At 41.7% G+C, this 13,997-nt stretch overlaps 1 protein-coding gene across 1 annotated transcript in view; it reads right to left on the reverse strand.

The window, feature by feature from the left end:
* Positions 1-11,638, reverse strand: part of LOC128641853 (ankyrin repeat and fibronectin type-III domain-containing protein 1-like) — a 258,194-nt gene extending 246,556 nt beyond the window's left edge. The window contains exon 1 of the mRNA XM_053694414.1: positions 11,514-11,638. The gene's annotated coding sequence lies outside the window, so the exon portion shown is untranslated. The remainder of the gene's footprint in view (positions 1-11,513) is intronic.
* Positions 11,639-13,997: the final 2,359 nt, after the last annotated feature.

Below are 13,997 nucleotides of genomic sequence, written 5' to 3' on the forward strand. Positions count from 1 at the left end.
CTGAACGTCTGGAACATCAGCCAAACGTTGTGAAGCAAAATTGACAAGGCAGAAATCTGTCCTTTTAAGGAACTTGCTGATAACTCTTTCTCCAATCCTTCTTGGAGAAAAGACAGAATCCTATGAATCCTAACTTTACTCCATGAGTAACCTTTGGATTCACACCAAAAAAGATATTTACGCCATATCCTGTCTCACTGGGAGTTTCCACGGAGGCAGAGAGGACATGTCCACTATATCTGCATACCAAGTCCTGGCCACTCAGGCGCGATTAGAATTACTGAAGCTCTCTCCTGTTTGATCCGAGCAATCACCCGGGGAAGGAGAGGAAACGGTAGAAACACATAAGCCAGGTTGAACGTCCAAGGCACTGCCAAGGCATCTATTAGTTCGGCCTGAGGATCTCTCGATCTGGAGCCGTATCTTGGGAGCTTGGCATTCTGTCGAGACGCCATCAGATCTAACTCCGGTTTGCCCCATCGAAGAATCAGAGAGGCAAATACCTCCGGATGGAGTTCCCACTCCCCCATTAAATTATCTTGGATACTTCGGACATCACTAAGGAACTCCTCATTCCTCTCTGATGATTGATGTAAGCCACAGTAGTAATGTTGTCCGACTGGAACCTGATGAAGCCAACTGAGGCCACGCCTGAAGCGCATTGAATATTGCTCTCAATTCCAGAATGTTGATTGGAAGTAGAGCCTCCAACTGAGTCCATACACCTTGAGCTCTCAGGGAATTCCAGACTGCACCCCAGACTAGAAGACTGTCGTCCGTTGTCACTATCACCCATGAGGGTCTGCGGAAACACGTCCCCTGGGACAGATGATCCAGTGACAACCACCAAAGAAGAGAGTTTCTAGTCTCTTGATCCAGATTTATCAGAGGAGACAAATTTGTATAGTCCCCATTCCACTGACCGAGCATGCACAGTTGCAGTGGTCTGCGATGAAACAGAGCAAATGGAATGATGTCCATTGCTGCCACCATCAATCCAATTACTTCCATAAACAGGGCCACTGATGGCCGAGGATTGCACTGAAGGGTTCGACAAGTATTTAGAATTTTTTGACTTTCTGACCTCCGTCAGAAAAATCTTCATTGCTACAGAATCTATCAGCGTTCCCAGGAAGGGAACCCTTGTCTGAGGGATTAGCGAACTCTTTTCTAGATTCACTTTCCAACCGTGAGTTCTCAGAAAGGATAACACAATGTCTGCATGAGACTTTGTTAGATGATAAGTCGACGCCTGAATCAAGATATCGTCCAGATAAGGCGCCACTGCTATACCCCGTGGCCTGAGAACCGCCAGAAGGGACCCTAGAACCTTTGAATAAAAAAATACATATGTCAAGCTGCCTCTCCCAGTGTCAAGCCCCAATATAGATATTGCCAAAGTTAATATCAATATGTTATTGCACCCTGCTATAAAAATAAATAGGCCTTTCAGTAACACCCTCAGTTTCATATAGGTCTACTGCTTACCTCTTCCCTTGCAGGGAAATAAATGTCAGCCAATTCTGATATAACAAGTCTCCTCAGAAATAAAAGACTAAACATACCTCAATGTTGCTTAAAACATGACACTGTTCTCCACACTGAAGATTTTTCTTGCACTACCTTCAGAAACTCTGTGGGAACCAGAATGGATCTTAGTAACGTGTGCTAAGATCATCAACCTCAGGGCAGAAAATTTCTTCATTCCCTATTCATTTCTCCCTGAGGAAAATAGTACTCACCGGTACCATTTTAAAATAAAAAACTTCTTGATTGAAGAATCTAAAACTAACACCTCACTTTACCTCTTCCTTTTACTAACACAGGCAAAGAGAATAACTGGGGGTGGAGAGGAGGGAGGAGCTAAATATACAGCTCTGCTGTGGTGCTCTTTGCCACTTCCTGTTAGTAGGAGGATAAATCCCACAAGTAAGGATGAAATCCGTGGACTCGTCATATCTTTGTAAAATAAATTGTAATTTCTATCTGTGTCACTGTCTGTAACAATCATTCGTTGGTGCCAAGTGGGAGTGGTGGGAGGGAGGGAGGGGCGGGTGGGCAGCCAAGCAGAGGAGGGGTGAGGGAAGGGTGGGGTTCCCTACACTACAGCAAAAGTGTTAGGCAGGGGAGAGCGAGGGCTGGGGCCCTACACTACAGAAAATGAACATTTGGAGTTGGAAGGTGGGACCATATAGTAATCGCTTAGAGTGGGAGGTAGGGAGGGGGAACCCAACACTACAGACAAATATCTAAACACCAGTAACAAACATGGCGGTGGTAAGACAGAGTAGGAAAATTTAAGGGAGCTGTTAGGGTGGGATAAATCAGCGAGGTGGGAGGGTGAGGAGGGATCCCTACACTACAGAAAGAATAAAAGAAATATATACTGTATATAAATATATATTTTTTAAAAGCCCTAAACTGCATAATAGCAGACTTTCTGCCAGTACCACTGGTGTTGACCAGTGTGGGGGTGGGGAAATAAGCTGTTTGGGAGGGATCAGGGGTGGGAGGTGTCAGGTAGGAGGGTTATCCCTACACTGAAGCAAACATTAACCTTACATGTCAACTGATTAACCTCTTTACCGCCAGGAATTTCAAAAGTGTGGTGCGCAGCTGCAATTAGTGGCCTTCAAATTGCCAAAAAACAATGACAGAGCCATGCATGTCTGCTGTTTCTGAACAAAGGGGATCCCAGAGGAGCTTTTACAACCATTTGTCATATGACTGTAGTAGTTGTGAGCAAATAATTTCATTGTGAAACCCAAAGTTTGCGGAAAAGTTAACAATTTTTTTTATATGATCCTATGTTATTTATATTAAAACACCTAAATATACATGTATTAAAATGCTTTCCTGCATCTTTAATTAAATCATAAGTGAATATTAAATTATTTCCATCCCTCCATGGAGGGTTACCTGGGTGCCGTGCTCCTGACCCAGGTAACCCTCCAAAATAAGCCTCCAACTTGCAGTAAATAAGAGGAATATAAAGGAAAAAAAGGCATAAAAGGGATTGTCTTAGGATAGTTATGTAGCTCAGAGCTGGGAGTTCCCTAACTATCATCACTGAAGATCACATGATTTAACTCAGAAGCCTGATGATAATGCGCGTTCTTCTGGAGTGAGCCTGCATAAAGAAATTATGCAAATGTATAATATATTATCATGCAGCGATTGGCTGTATTGAAACTAAGCAGCGCTATGCCGCGCCCCAAATTTATGGAGGATGGTTTAGGTTCGTCAGTACAAAAAATGAAAACGTTTATAATTATAATTATACATTTTGAATGCATAATATTACAGTATATCAATATTATAGACCAATAATATACTTTTAATAATGGGTGGTTAAATAATGTTAATAAAAAGAAGGTTTACTGGTCCTTAATCTGGTAATGTCTTAGTAAGCAGTCAAAGAAAATAAAGCAAATTATAAATGCAAACACTGAAACAATAATTAAGTGTTTCTATAGCAACAACAACAACCAGCCTCTGAAATGTCACCTCTTATTAATATATTTGAAAAGCATTCAAAGGTTACTCTTGATGGGCAAACCTTAGTCTTCTTCCACAAGTAAGGTATTGGATGGTTTAGAGAAAGCTGGCTGAGGTCAGTTATTTTTAAAGAGAATATTCTACTTAACATCACTATAGTTCTGTCAAACACACCTGCTAATTAGACAATTTTTAGGTGTATATTTAAAGGGACAAAAAAATCATATTAGTATGATAGGGCTGTGCAATTCCAGCATTCTACTGGTTATGCGCTGCCACAAAGCAGCATTTAGTGTTTTTTTATTGCTGAGATTGGCATCACATGCACCCTTGGTGCCAATTTCTGTGCTGACAATGGTGCTTATGGTTTTGTATGCTTTGTAAACTGTGCACAGACCATACATACTAGTCATCACCCATTATTGTGCAATGAGGCACATCAAGAACTGAAGAAGCCTTTTTAAACACACTTTGCATTGTATACCTCCTGTGGCTCAGCATGAGGGACACAGGAGGTTGATAGGAGCCGTCACTATTTTGTGGCTTGAACCGTGTTGGGAGGGAAGGTATCTTGGGAGGTTAGTGAGTGGGATTGTCGGTGTTTCTGGGTAGTCTGTGGGTGTGTCAGGGCGGTTTTTGGGTGTGTCTGGGTGCTCCATGGGCGGGGCTAAGGGAAATTCTGTAAAGGGGCATATGGCTGCTTTAGAGGGACAGAACTCAGAATCAGGGACTGTCCCTCTCAAGTAGGAACAGTTGGGAGGTCTTTCATTGCACAGTAATTTGCACAAGTAATCTAGGGATAGGCAACCTCAGAACATTGTTGCAACTACTCATTTATCATTTACTTGCTTAAAATCTCATGTATCAGCCTTCCCTGTCCACCTTCCTATCTCTCCTAATCATATAAACCTTCTATAAAGAAATAATATTAAAAACACAAATAGTACACAAACTGGAAGTGCAGATGCAGTAGGTATAAGCTAGGCTTATCTTCCCAAGCGTTTTTGTCTCTCTAGCTAATACAACTATTGGAGGGTGGACCACATCAGCTGGTCACATAATATTTTTTTTTCTAAACCCACTCCTAATTTTATATCTGGCTTTTTGCATACTTAGATATCCAATACAGCCAATAAGAAACTGCACTGGGGAATATGTTAGTAGTACAAACACAATTTGGTTAAAATGAATCTAATTTATTACGGTTTGAGGCATCAGTGGTGAAAGCCCAAAGCAACAAGTAAATGTATATATGGGATAATGAAATTCTAGTTAGTTTCTGTTACATTCCCTTATTTTGCAATCAAAATGAAAAAAATAACAAATACATTAAAGGGGCACATGTTAGAGCCTTTTATTATTGCCCTATTGCTTGCATATAAACACATAGACAAAGTCAGCTCAAGAGCAGCAATTCAAAACTGAACACATAGGGGCCCATTTATCAAGCTCCGAACGGAGCTTGTGGGCCCCTGTTTCTGGCGAGTCTTCAGACTCGCCGGAAACACCAGTTATGAAGCAGCGGCCTAAAGACAGCTGCTCCATAACCCTGTCCGCCTGCTCTGATGAGGCGAACAGGAATCGCCGGAAATCAACCCGATCGAGTACGATCGGGTTGATTGACACCCCCCTGCTAGCGGCCCATTGGCCGCGAGTCTGCAGGGGGTGGCGTTGCAGCAGCAGCTCTTGTGAGCTGCTGGTGCAATGCTGAATACGGAGAGCGTATTGCTCTCCGCATTCAGCGAGGTCTTGCGGACCTGATCCGCACTGTCAGATCAGGTCCGCAAGACCTTTGATAAATAGGCCCCATATTCTGAGCCAATAGCAAAAGGAAAATGTGTATAGAAACCAATCGTCAGCTAGCTGGTGCATTGCTGGTCATGAACCTACCTAGGTATGCTTTTTAAATAGGTTCCCACAAGAACAACATAAATTGATAATAGAAAAAAATTGAAAAGTTTCTTCAAATTGCATGCTCTGTTAAGTTAAATTCTGACTTTCACGACCTTTTAAATAAGAACTGTCATAAGAGCAAATGCCACTGGGGATCTGACTGAGTTATCTGTATCTAAGAGACAGGGAACCTATTGATTTTTTTTTCTGCAGTGCTTTAAAACATTACAACAGTGGTTACTTTCTTACCTCTTAAGCTTCTGATAAGTTAATTAAAGGCCATTGTTGAACCAGCTCAAATACGTTCCACCACCCCTAGACGTGAGCTTGTAAAGATATGGGGGCCGATTTAAGAAGCTCCGTATCGGCCCCAATGCCTCTGTTTCTGCGCGAGCCTTCAGGCTCGCCAGAAACAGGAGTTAATTCGTACGCCACCTCTGAGGCGGCATACAGCAATCAACACAATCACATACGATCGGATTGATTGACACCCCCTGCTAGCCACTGATTGGCTGCGAATGTACAGGGGGTGGCATTGCACAAGCAGTTCACCAGAACAGCTTGTGCAATGTTAAATGCCGACAGCGTATGCTGTCTGCATTTATCGATGTGCGACTGACATGATACGCTACAGCGGATCATGTCCATCTGCAAAATGGTAAATCTATCCCATGGACTGTATAGCCAATCACATGCCATACAGACATATATAGAGATATAGTTATAGAGTTGCAGAGCAGATGAGTCTGCATCAAATAATCGCCACAAGTAAGTTGCTAAACAGACCTATAGCTTTGAATAATTTCTATACCATTTATAACTGATTGCATCAGCCAATAGGATTTTTTCAACCTTAATTCCGATTGGCTGATAGAATGATATCAGCCAATCAGAATCTAAGGGACGCCATCTTGGATGACGTCATTTAAAGAAACCTTCATTCAGCAAGAAGCCGTCGATTGAAGAGGATGCTCCGCGCCGGATGTCTTGAAGATGGAGCCGCTCCGCATCGGAAGGATGAAGATAGAAGATGCCGTCTGGGTCAAGACTTCTGCCCGTCTGGAGGACCACTACTGCCGGCTTCATTGAGGACATCTTGCCGCTTGGTAGAAGACTTCTTCCGGCTTCGTTGAGGACTTCTCCCGGCTTCGTTGAGGATGGATGTTGGATCTTCAAAACTGTAAGTGGATCTTCAGGGGTTAGTGTTAGGTTTTTTTAAGGGTTTATTGGGTGGGTTTTATTTTTAGGTTAGGGCTTTGGGCCGCAATAGAGCTAAATGCCCTTTTAAGGGCAATGCCCATCCAAATGCCCTTTTCAGGGCAATGGGGAGCTTAGGTTTTTTTAGTTAGGGTTTTATTTTGGGGGGTTGGTTGTGTGGATGGTGGGTTTTACTGTTTGGGAGTTGTTTGTATTTTTTTCAGGTAAAAGAGCTGATTTCTTTGGGGCAATGCCCCACAAAAGGCCCTTTTAAGGGCTATTGGTAGTTTAGTTTAGGCTATGGTTTTTTTTATTTTGGGGGGGCTTTTTTATTTTGATAGGGCTATTAGATTAGGTGTAATTAGTTTAAATATCTTGTAATTTGTTTTTTATTTTGTGTAATTTAATGTTTTTTTTGTAATTTAGGTAATTGTTTTGAATTTAGTTAATTGTATTTAATTTAGGGAATTTATTTAATTGTAGGGTAGTGTTAGGTGTTAGTGTAACTTAGGTTAGGTTTTATTTTACAGGTCAATTTGTATTTATTTTAACTAGGTAGATAGTAAATAGTTAATAACTATTTACTAACTAGTCTACCTAGTTAAATACAAACTTGCTGTAAAATAAAAATAAACCCTAAGCTAGATACAATGTAACTATTAGTTCTATTGTAGCTAGCTTAGGGTTTATTTTATAGGTATTTAGTTTTAAATAGGAATTATTTAGGTAATGATAGTAATTTTTATTTATATTTATTTTAATTATATTTAAATTAGGGGGTGTTAGGGTTAGGGTTAGACTAAGATTTAGGGGTTTATAAATTTAATATAGTGGTGGCGACGTTGGGGGCGGCAGATTAGGGGTTAATAAATGTAGGTAGGTGGGGGCGATGTTAGGGACAGCAGATTACGGGTTAATAATATTTGGCTAATGTTTGCGAGGTGGAGTGCGGCGGTTTAGGGGTTAATATGTTTATTCTAGTGGCGGCGATGTCTGGAGCGACAGATTAGGGGTTAATAATTTAATGTTAGTGTTTGCGATGCGGGAGGGCCTCGGTTTAGGGGTTAATAGGTAGTTTATGGGTGTTAGTGTACTTTTTAGCACTTTAGTTATGAGTTTTATGCTACGCTTTGTAGTGTAAAACTCATAACTACTGACTTTAGAATGCGTTATGAATCTTGCGGGATAGGCTGTACCGCTCACTTTTTGGCCTCACGGGACAAGCTCTTAATACCGGAGCTTCGAAAGTCCCATTGAAAATAGACTATACGCAAATTGCGTGAGTTGATTTGCGGTAAGGCCATAAAAGTGTGCAGTGCCCCTAAATCTGCAAGACTCGTAATACCAGCGGTAGTTAAAAAGCAGCGTTATGAGGCTTAACGCTGCTTTTTTACTCATAACGCAAGACTCGTAATCTAGCCGTAAGTCATGCAATATTGATCTTTTTCTGTATATGCTGATATTAAGAAACTAATTAATTATAAAATGGCATGATAATTTGCATATATTAACAATTTACTATAATGGAAAAAATAGAAATATACAAAAAAGCAGGTAAAAACAACTATTGCATCACACAGATCATAAATATTTTCCCTCTAGCATCCTTATCCAAAGATTCCTCATCCTGCTCTTCTAGGCTTTTAATTTCATCTAAAGTTATTTATTTAGTTCTACCTCTATTTATGGTTTAAGCCTACGAGGAGACAGGAGACCCTTTCCAAAGTACAGATCTTCCCTTACATCTATACTTGTAGCTGTGCTTAAAGGGACATGCAACTGAAAATGTTTATTTCATTATTCAGATAAAGCACACATTTGTAAATAACTTTCCAATTTATTTTATGATCAATTTTGCTTTATTCTCTTGGTATCCTTTCTTGAAGGAGCATCAATGCACTACTGGGAGCTAGCTGAACACATTGGGAAGCCAATTGAGGCATATATGTGCAGCCATCAATGAGCAGTTAGCTCCTGAGCCTACCTAGGTATGCTTTTAAACAATGGATACCAAGAGAACGAGGCAAATTAGATAAAATAAGTCAATTGGAAAGTTGTGTAAAATGATATGCCCCATTAGAATCACAAAAGCAAAATATTGGGGTTTATGTCCAACAGGACATTACAGACCTCCTCAAAGCACAGGTCTTTCCTTCAGTTTTAGCAATAATTATATTTGTAGCCCACTCAGAGACATCAGGTGTCTCCTAAGCACAGATCTTCCCTTCAGTGTCTACTTAGATTCCTTCAAAGGCATTAAGCACAAAGAGGCCTATTTAACAAAGGTCTGTTGGACCTGATCTGACAGTGCGGATCAGGTGCGACAGACCTCACTGAATGCGGAGAGCAATACGCTCTCCGTATTCAGCATTGCACCAGCAGCTCTTGTGATCCGCTGTTGCAACGCCGCCCCCTGCAGACTCGCGGCCAATTGTCCGCCAGCAGGGGGGTGTCAATCAACCCAATCGTACTCGATCGGGTTGAATTGTGGCGATCTCTGTCCGCCTTATCAATGCAGGCGGACAGGGTTATGGAGCTGCGGTCTTTAGACCGCTGCTCCATAACTTGCGTTTCTGGCGAGTCTGAAGACTTGCCAGAAACACGGGCCCTCAAGCTCCATTCGAAGCTTGATAAATGGGCCTCAGAGTAAAAGAAGGATATTTGTTAAAAAAAATAATACTTTAACAAAACAAAGCTTCTTATTTTTACACTATGGGGTAGATTGAACAAATGTCGGATGGACATTATCCGCTGTAGCGGATCATGTCTGCCTGACATCACTAAATGCCGACAGCATACACTGTCGGCATTTAACATTGCACAAGCATTTCTGGTGAAATGCTTGTGCAATGCCGCCCCTGCACATTCGCGGCCGCTAGCAGGGAGTGTCAATCATCCCGACCGTATCTAATTGGCCTGATTGCTGTCCGCCACCTCAGAGGAGCAACTGCTTCTTAACTTACATTTCCGGCAGAATAAGCAGCAACGGCTGCTTCATAAATACAGTATACTCCTTAATGTCAATAACAGTTAATGACGTTAGTGTTCATTACGGCCAAAGTCTCTAATCCGTACATTATGCTATAGAGATAAATGATCAAGTTTTGGAGCTCTGCCAGTGTAGATTAGTATAGCAGAAATGAAAAAGAACTGGCTCCCTGAAGACTTCTCTAGATTAGTTTCGATCTATACTACGGACATTTGCTCTAACTTATATGTTTGTAAAATCACATAAAAAATATAAATCACATTTTTCTATCTGCTTGTTTTTTTTTACATACTTTAAAATGATGTAAAAAGCATTACACTGTGGATCACTAAAGCAAATTACTTTTTTGATTGGTGGTCATATGTGTGTGACTTCAGTCTCTGGGGGATATTTATCAAAGGTCTGGCGGACCTGATCCGGCAGTGCAGACCTGATCTGAATGCGGAGAGCAATACGCTTTCCGTATTCAGCATTGCAACAGCAGCTCTTGTGAGCTGCTGGTGCAACGCCGCCCCCTGCAGATTTGCGGACAATCGGCTGCCAGCAGGGGGGTGTCAATCAACCTGATCGCTCGCCAGAAACACGGGCCCTCAAGCTCCTTCCAGAGCTTGATAAATGGGCCCCTCTGTCTAATCTATCTGTATCCATTTGTAACAGTCACCAAGAGATACTCTAGGGTATTTTTATTATACTGATGGCACCAAGTAAATGAGATTAAACTGCTCTAGCAAACTAATGTGCCTTTAAATAAAAGATAGCCATACGCTCTTCTTCTTGTGCATACTTTCATACTTTAAAGAGAAATTAAACGCAAACTTTTTCTTTCAAAATTTCACATAGCGCATGCAATTTTAAACAACTTTCCAATTTGCTTCTAGTATGAAACTTTCTTTATTCTCTTGGAATCTTTGTTGAAAAGCAGAGAGGTAAGCTCAGGAGCGTGCATGTACCGTCAGCACTATGCGGTATATTTATTAATGTGCGAGCAGACATGATACGATGTAGTGTATCATGTCTGCCGCACATTGATAAATGCCGATAACATACGCTCTCTGCATTTATCATTGCACCAGCAGTTCCAGCAATCAGCCGCTAGAAGGGGGTGTCAATCAACCCTATCGGATTCGATCGGGTTGATTTCTGTCCGCGGCCTCAGAGCAGGCGGACAGGTTATGGAGCCGCGGTCTTTAGAAACAAGGGGACATACGGAGCTTGATAAATCGGCCCCTATATGGCAGCAGATTTGAAAGAATGTTATACATTTGGAAGAGCACTATATGGCAGCCCTATTTCCTGCAATGTAGTGCTTCAGACACATGCAAACTACCTACCTAGGTATCTCTTCAACAAAGAATACCATGAGAATGAAGCAAATTTGATAATAGAAGTAATTTGGAAACTTTTTTTTAAATTGTACGTTCTGTCTGAATTAGTTGGACAGACAGACATCCACCATAACTTCAGTCCATGTTATGAATACATATATCTATTCATGTGAAATCATTCTCATTTGAATAGGGCTCTTAAAGGGACATGAAACTCAAAAATTAAAACTTTCATGGTTTAAACAGAACATGGATTGACATGTTTTTGTTGTTGGTACCTTTTGTTGAAAAGCATACATAGGCAGGCTACGGAGTGTCAGTGTACCGCTGGAGCTAGCTGATGATTGTTGGCTACACACCTATGTTTCTTGCCATTGACTCATCAGATCTGTTCAACTAGCTCCTAGTACTGCACTGATGCTCTAGAGCTGACTTTAACTATAAGTTTAACCCCTTTGCAAAGGTTAAATGGATAACCATATACAAGCTATAGATCTGTAATACAATGTTCAAACATATTAATGTATTTTCTTTATGGACTTTACGTCCCTTTATGTCAGCTGTTTGATATTGAATATCCTAAGGGTAAAGGTGTCAGCTCACAGCCTTACCATTCAATGCTCAGTGATCTCTGTCTGAACTGGGGTTGCTCCAGATCTCCCAATTCACCATCATTTTTCTTATTAGATTTTTCCTTTAATGACAATCGGTGGGTGAATTTTGAAAGACCACCAAGGGATCTGGTCATAAAAAATACAAAATCAAACAGAAAGTGTTAATCTATCATCCTGTTCTTCTGGTTATGTAACACCTAACAAAAAAACTCTGAAATATCCACAAACTATACAGAAGCACATTATTAAAGTAAAAGAATAGAATTGGAACAGTACAGTACAACATTGTATCAGAAGCTATTTTTAGTATTTTGCACAGACTGTACTGAAGCAGAGAGATGAATCACTGTAGATATGCAGTGTATGTGCAGAAATGTATAACATATATCTACTGACAGACACACTCATGGACAAAAAACTCATATATATTCGCAAATGAACAAACCAGTTCTTGCATGAGCGTTAGCTTGGGACCAATATTCTGTCGAAAATAGCTACCTTGTCGAGATTTGCTACCTGGACGTGCGCATGCTCACAATTACGTAATCGCACTCCACATATGTTTGAAAGGAATGTGTAGAGTGCGATTATGTAATCACCAGCATGCGCAGATGCAGGTAGGAAATATTGACAAGGGAACTGATCTGCTGCTTCCATTGTATACTTGTTAATCCCACATATATTCGCCTCACTGTAATTCCCCCATCTTCACTATCTTTTTTGCCTACACCTGCTGGGTTCAAGAAGGGTCCCGGCCAATACTCTGGCATCCACCTCAAGTGAACCTCTGGGTTATTGTGTTAGTTAGGAAGTCCCCCATCGGCAGTTACAGCCAATCAGCGGTCGTCAAGATTTGCTAAATGCATCTGCACATGCGTGCTGGTGATTAGATAATCGCATTCCACGCATTCTTTTTGAACATATGTGCGGTGGGATTACGGAATTGTGAGCATGCGCACGTCGAGGTAGCAAATTTCGACAAGGTAGCTATTTTCCCCAGGATGCCGGAAAAGGTTTGGATTTTGGAATATTTCCATCTTTGAAATGGTACAATTTGGAGAGGGGATGGGACCAAATGTTAACAACATTGAGGCATATTTATCAAGCTCCGTATGTAGCTTGATGCCCCGTGTTTCCCGCGAGCCTTCAGGCTTGCCGGAAACACAAGTTATGAAGCAGCGGTCTAAAGACCGCTGCTCCATAACCTGTCCGCCTGCTCTGAGGAGGTGGATAGACATCGGCAGAAATCAACCGGGACTTCCGGTTTGGAGGCGGAGCGAGGTGGTTGGTTGCTGCTTCGCGCGTCGAAAACACAGGGCCTGCTACATCGCCCCAACGCTATCCCTCCTTGTGCTGCAATCCTTCCCTGCAGACCGGAGATTTGGCCTAAGGCTACTAGCGTGACCGAAGTCACAAGACAGAAGCGGCTTCGTTGTGGAAGCACTGCCGCCCTGGCGCGGCGTCTACCTTCCTTTCTTACACAATTCAACCTGTGAGGGGTCCGCAGTGAGTGGAACTGCATGAGAAAGCTCTCGGGACGTGCAGCAGAGTCCGGTATTCATCTCTCTCAGGGCTATCTTGCAAGAAAAGGCACTCAGTGAGAAGATTTAACAATCGTTATATCGGAAGCTTGGTCGTGAGTACTAAAAGACTTATACTGCCTGGGCCCCCCTGTCTGTTTATGCTCATTATTGGGGCTATATTCGTTTGGCTATATCCCACTAAAGAATAGCGGTGTACGTGCTACATAAAGTTATAACAGAACAGTGTGAATAGTGGCCTGCTTTGGAGAGACTTAAAGCTGGGAAAAGTGCTCTTAAGATCCGCTACCAGATTATTTCCATTAGTTACATCGCATAATAAGTTACTCATGGGCTGACAGTAGTGTCACTCTTTTGGGACTCTCAGACTACATTTAAAGGCTGTAAAAAGAAATTTGGTATTAGAAAGTGAACAGCAGTTCCCAGGACCCTGATACAGGGTAGGAACACTGGCCCTGATACCCCCATTATTAAAGGGTCCGGCTTTTACCCGGGGCTATGTAGTTTTGCAATAAGCCCGGCCACTGAGGATAATGAACATAGGGCCCTTATTAATAAATTCGCTATGGGAAAAGGATCTAATACTCTGATAGCCTAGTAACAGCTCCCAGGACCCTGATTCAGGGCAAGAACATAACCTTGGCATCAACCTCTATTTAAGGGATATTACCATACAGTTTGACCGAAGTTCTGTATCAACTTTTAATGGTACCCTTTAGGCTATCCTTTACCCTAAATAGAAGCTCAAGAAGAAAACTCAGCACGTGTGCCCCACAACACTGTTACAGAGCAGGACTATAACACTGTCACTAATATTGTTCCCTACTGCGGATACACATTCAGATATTAAGCCTTGTATTCGCCCTAAGAGGGCTAAAGTGAAGGAAGTTTAACACAGGAAGATTGGATCTCTAAAGAAGTATTTATTGCTGTATGACTT

Source organism: Bombina bombina, chromosome 11 (genome assembly GCF_027579735.1).
Source record: "Bombina bombina isolate aBomBom1 chromosome 11, aBomBom1.pri, whole genome shotgun sequence".
Taxonomy (NCBI): Eukaryota; Metazoa; Chordata; class Amphibia; order Anura; family Bombinatoridae; genus Bombina; species Bombina bombina.